We start from the raw sequence: 6268 nt of genomic DNA, 5'->3' as shown, positions 1-6268 counted from the left end.
CAGCAGTCGAACCACAAGCCTGTGACCTGCACATATATACTGAATACACCTGCAATATCAACCTGCAGGAAAAAAAAACAGCTGATTCACAGGTCAGGCATTCACAAGTCTTTCCAAAGCACAAAATTATGTCCAAATTGGCTCATGTGATAATTAATAGTGAACTTTAATACCTCATAGTATTCATGTAAGTGATATCTGTACTTTAATGATTATTGGGGCTCTAGTTTGGGAGAAACAACCCCCCCCCCCAAAAAAAAAAAAACCCACCCCCCCCCCCCAAAAAAAAAAACCCCAAAAAAACCCCCAACACAGAACAAAAATACTTGTGGTTCACGAGACCTTTCCAGTCAATAATGTGTGTTCTTTATATTTCATTAAGCTCTTTGCTGTTATTTATTTATGGGAATTTTTTGGTTGTTGTCATTATAACAAAACTGTAAATAATAGCCAGCGTTAGTTGTGCAGATAGATGTGAAGAAAAATAGTAAATGGATCCAGATCAACAGATTTCCCACTAATCTGTTCATAACATTTGAAGTAATCGTTCACTTTATTGAAACTAGAGAGCCATTTCTATTTTTACATAGATTTTTATATGCTTTACATATAGTATTCTATCAGATTTTATTTTACCTCACTTTTTAGATTCAACTGAGTTACTTTCCCTTTTATCTTTTGTTGGTCTAATTTGTTTTGAGCTTTTCTCTTTAAGCTACTTATGTTTATCATTCTGGAGGAGTACTTGCAGATTCTTCACTTTCAGACCCAAAACTGGGAAAATATTTTATAATTTCACAAACCTTTTGGCTGTGGACCAGTGTGATTAATTTGCAGACTCATTCTTGAGGGTTTCCTCTCCAACATGTGATGAGAAAAATGTGGTCAGCAGTTTTGGTTTGATTCGATGTGGAAAACTGACGACAGAGAAGTAAAATAAGCTGCTAGACCAGGGATGTCAAACGTAGGCCCCGGTGACCAGAATCGGCCGAGCAATCGAGCCCACTGGACAGCTTTGGAAAATGTAATTGTCATTTATGCTACACCAAAGTAAACAAGATAAACAACAGAAAGTTCCTGTTTTTTCATTATCTGCTAAAGAAATGTATGTTTGTTTGTTTGTTGTGTGGTTTCACAGAACAAAGCACATTTTCTGTGAATTAATGAAAACTTTATATTTTATAATTACAGGGCAGTTTTGGCCATGAAAATCCAGAACATATTCTGTAGTTTTACATCTAGATTTTTAAGACATAGCACCCCCAAATGCCACATAGGTAGACACACTAAGCAGATAGTCACAATAAACAGTTCTTGTTTATTCACGGTTCATTTCTTACACTGTTCAAGTACAAAGTTAAAATGCCTTTTTAATTAGTTCATATTCATACAAGAGTAAAATAATAATAGTGCCTTTCTTCACTACCGCAAACATAAATACAGTAAATGTAAAGACAAACTTGATTTATACTCCTAACAATAAATTTTTCTTGTTTTCAGATAAAATTTTAGCACCTTTTGAAACACCAACAGGTCCTCCTTTTCCTAAAAGCTCATCTTACATTTAGTCCATGAGATGAGTGTCTGCATGCGCCACAGCATTGTATTTGTAGGTGTTGTGCATGTATCTCTGCGTGTGAGCGTCGGTTGCTCTGTGTCATAGCAGTGTGTGTTTGTCTGTGTATGTATGTGTGTGTTTGAAAGTGTATCAGTGTTTAAAACAGCGCATCACTCAGCCTAAAAGCTGTCGATAGGCGAACAGAAACATCATCACCGTATCACCCATCACTTAAAAACGTCAGCTCCTTTCCTCACACTTTTCCCCCCCATGGAGCTCTCACACAGAGACGTGTTGGAGAAAAGGAAAATAAACAGCTGGAAACTGTAAACAGGCTGAAAATCGTCATGCCTGTGCTGAACCAGCAGCCTCCAGAGCAAATATAACAAACGCCGGTGAGCCCCAAGACTTAAACCACTGGCAGCTGCAGTGAGTGATCACGCTTTTAATGCGATGCTCTGCTGAGAAATTTGGATCCTGGCGTACAGTCAGGTGTCACTTTGTCACAAAACGCCCACCAAGCAATGGCTTACATGTCAAGCTCACACATTTTATGGCAAGGGCACTCCCCAATGGCAGTGGTCTCCCTCAGCACACCACAACTATGGCTCGAGGAACGCAACAACAAGCCTGATGTTTGGATGTGGCCTCTAAACTTCCCAGATTGAGGGGGGCCTATACAATATTAGGCAGGTACTTTAATATTATGGCTACTTTGGCGTGTATATACATCTAGATATAAATATCCCCATCTAAAAGTTGTGAAGTTATTTAACTGTTTAACAGCTTCTGAAGAAGCTCAGATTTCCGGTTGACCAAAACTTTAGGAACTAAGTTATTAAATTTGATTTAAATGTTTTGGCATGGATCAGATCTGCACACGGCCTTAAATAAATCTGAAATGATAAAATTCTGTGAAGCTCATGTATTTTATTAATACGTTTCTTAAGTCTCAGGACCTCCAGACTGGGAACTGCCTTGTGCCAGTGGAAATTCAGCTTTTACAGACAGCTTTAACTCAACCCGTCTCTGTTTGAGAGCATCGCGCGGCTCATAGCTTCAACGATTTAAAATAGAACAAGTCACTATACTAACTGTAATATATGCTTTCTCTAGCCTCTCTCTCTCCACTCTAGGCTGAGACTGAACTGAACTGAGCACCAACCTGGAACAGTACACACACACAATAACAGATTATTACTGTAATTATTATTACCATATTATTATTATCGTTACTCCCTAATCTAACATGGAATCGGAGATTACACTGACTGACTGACATGCAGCACCTGGGGAGGGGCAGGGCAGGGCGAGGTGGGGTTATTGGAGTGAGGGAGAGATTAGGGTAAGGGTGGGCAGGATTTGGGAGCACCAAGCGTCGTGGGCCATGATGATGTCACAGCCAGCAGCGCTGCGGAAAGCCTGATGGCGGACAGGCGGCCGGCAAGAACACAGTGTGTATGCATGTGTGAGTGTAGCGGTGTTGGGTGTTCTGTAGCGAAAGGAGAAGCGTGAAGGTTGTTTCCAGCAAATGAGAGTGTGAGTGTGTGTGAGACCTGCAGGAAGAGCACTGTAAAAAAGAGCAGAGTTTAAAAAGCACCTGAAGGTTGGTTGTAGAAACGGAGAGTAAACACGATGGAACAAAATCTTTGAACCTGCTGGCTTACTGTGGCTATGAGAGGTTGTGCATGTTTGTGTGAAGGTCTGTGTGTGTGTTTGTGTGTGTGAGACGGCATAGACTGCATGTGTCCAGTTGTTAGCTGGTATCTGAGGAAGGTCTGAGGATCGGAAGGCTTCCTGGAAAAGATGGTCGTCCGAGGACCAAAAGCACCAGACTGAAGTGTTTTCTCTAAAGGCAGCCCTGTCTAAATAAAACATACATATGAACTTGTTTCTCGTGTGTGTGTGTGTGTGTGTGTGTGTGTGTGTGTGTGTAATAAATACAGCCACCACACTGGATGACATTTCCTCTTCACAGAGCAGCTGAGTTCATCCCAGCATGCATTGGGTGAAAGGCAGATGAAACACCCAAGAAGGCTCACACAGCTGAACCTGTGTTACATAAGGAAGCTTCTTTTTATTTATACAGGGCTATCTGTTTCAGTCACAGGAAGTAGAAAGCCAGCATATTGTCCACAGAGTAAAGTCGGCCTCTGCTTTCAGCCGACGCAGAACGGTGACTGTAGGACGTTTTGGATCCCTGTGAAGCACAGGGGGAGAACGAGTGCCAGGGGGATGGCAGACTAGTCACTTAACTGACAGTGGAGCTGAGGCACAGAAAGAAGCTGCATTGTAAGAGGAGGGAGCGTAAAATGCTGCTGAGAAGAGGATGCTGAATGTCTTCTACTTCTAACCACCAATGTTTTAGGTTAATGCTTCTCGGAGGCGATGGTGCTCTGCAGGCAGAAATAATCCTGCAGAATGAGTTTAACCTCATTCTGTAAAAGACAGAAGTGCCTTAAACCTGGATTTTTTTTTTTTGAATGACCAGCAGGGGGCAATGCAAGAAAAGACTACTGGTTATTTTAAGTTGATGGATAAAATCCTGTCCTTTATATTCCCTATGGTTGGAGTTGGAGATTGAAAGCACATAAACAGAGACACAGACATCCTGAACTGAGATCCTGGGAATTTTGCTATGTTGATAGAAGTTTAACTTCCAGGGGAAAAATACCTTCTTTCTTTTTCTTATTTCTGTTTCTTATGTCCCAGTGACCTTTGAAATTAAAGCTAATTTAGATAGTATTTCAAAACTGTCCAAATAAATGCCTCGAGGGGCTTTCTCTTTAAAGGAGCTTTTTGCAGCTGTTTGCAGCTTTTAACTAAATCCTTCACCATCAGGGGGCAGTGTTTTCCATGTGGCTCTGTTGATATGGTTTTACCCTCTGATATTTGCTTTTATTCCTCAAGAGGCCTTTCATTCATTTACTCCTTTCATTTGCCAGACTGCCAGCCTAAGTAATAATACATAAACCTGATGTGCTATCTTGTGGTACAAAGTGGTATTACACGGTCCTACTTCACCAACGGCTGATTTCTCTCTAACACATTTAAGGAATTGTCAAAAGACCTTCTTCTGCTAAGTTGATGTAAATTTAAAGGGAAAAAAAAAGTTTGATTAAAACTGTTCACTTCTATTTTGAGGTGAGATTTTCATATGAAACTCGGAATACTGTTAGTATACATTTGAGTTCACTGTACATATAAAAAATAAAATATGAATAGAATGAAACAAAAGCTAAATCCAGTTTCTACTTTGGTATCTTGGCAGTATTTGGATCTTATGTTCAAATGCCAGTTCAAAAACAGACAACAAAAGCATTGGAGTTAGTGCAGTTAGTACACATTTGGAGGACACTGTGCCACGTCCTAAACAATAAATATATTTGCATTTCATGATCTCAAATCCACTCAAACACTAAATTATTTTGCACATTACTTAATGTTTGGAATTTATGATTCTGGAGAGTTGTTAGCATAACATTTTACAGAAATTTCCCATTAGCCCTAAACAATACCTTGAAGAAATAGAGGAAGTCAAAAGATAATCAAGTTAAATTTGAGATTACTTGAATTTAACTTCAAATCTATCAACCTAACATCCAATGAACGTCGTCTTCTGCCTCCAATAATGTTAACGAGGCAAACTTTGGTATAATATGATGACATCTACTTGTTCCTGATGATCATCAGCTGAGTGACATCAGAGTAATATTACATTGAAAATGAGCACCAAAGTCATTTAACAGTTGTCATCCCAGCGTAAGTGAAACACGAGGAAATATTTTCATTATTAAAAGCATTCGTGAACCTAGTGTCTGAAAACCACCAGGAAGTAATCAGTACAGTACAGAGATGGTTTGCTTGTTGTGAGGAAAGTAGAAGTAGCTTGTGTTTTATATACGGTGTATAGAGTACATTTGCAGTATGAAGTATGGTTGTCTCCCACTAGAGGGCACTCTAAACACTGAGGATGCAGACAGCAGCAAGGATGTTTCTACTGTACTAGTTTTAAATTTCATAACTTTTGTTTACATTCAGAAGGTTTTTTGCTTTTATATATGTCAGCATTTTGATCTTATAATAAGGCTGTTAAAGTTAACTGAAACTAAACCACAAATTAGTTCACTGAAATAAAACGAAAACTAACCAAAACACTTACAAAACTATATAAAATATTAAACTATACAGCAACTGTCTTCGGTTTTAGTCAATTTGTCAACCAGGTTGAGGACACCAGGATGTCTTCATCTCTGTGTTTGTTTTGTTGTATTGTATTATTCCATCATGATAAAAACTACCATACATTTCATAATAAGGAGAAGTAAAACTAACACTGAAACTAAAGTGATAATAGTAAGTCCACCCTGGAGACACAAGAAACTACTGAAAAATACAAAAATCAAACATTAACAAGTAAAATAAACTCCTCAAACCACAGCTGCATCCCAATAAAATTCTGTTTTATTTTATTATTTCATTTTGCTTTAGATAAAAGTGGATCTCTTTTTCTTTCTTTTCTTTGCACTGAGGTATAAATTCATCTGCAAGGATTATTTGTAGCACAAGAGCATCCTCCTCCTTTAAGAAACATTTAAAGGTTATAGTCTTATTAAGCTGTAGTCACACTAAGAAAAACGATCTATATATTAATCTGAGCTGGTCCCAAAAAGTTGATTCTGTTCATCTGGACGTAGCATTTTCAGTGAC

Source organism: Astatotilapia calliptera, chromosome 15 (assembly GCF_900246225.1).
Source record: "Astatotilapia calliptera chromosome 15, fAstCal1.2, whole genome shotgun sequence".
Taxonomy (NCBI): domain Eukaryota; kingdom Metazoa; phylum Chordata; class Actinopteri; order Cichliformes; family Cichlidae; genus Astatotilapia; species Astatotilapia calliptera.
This window is presented reverse-complemented; position numbering follows the sequence as displayed.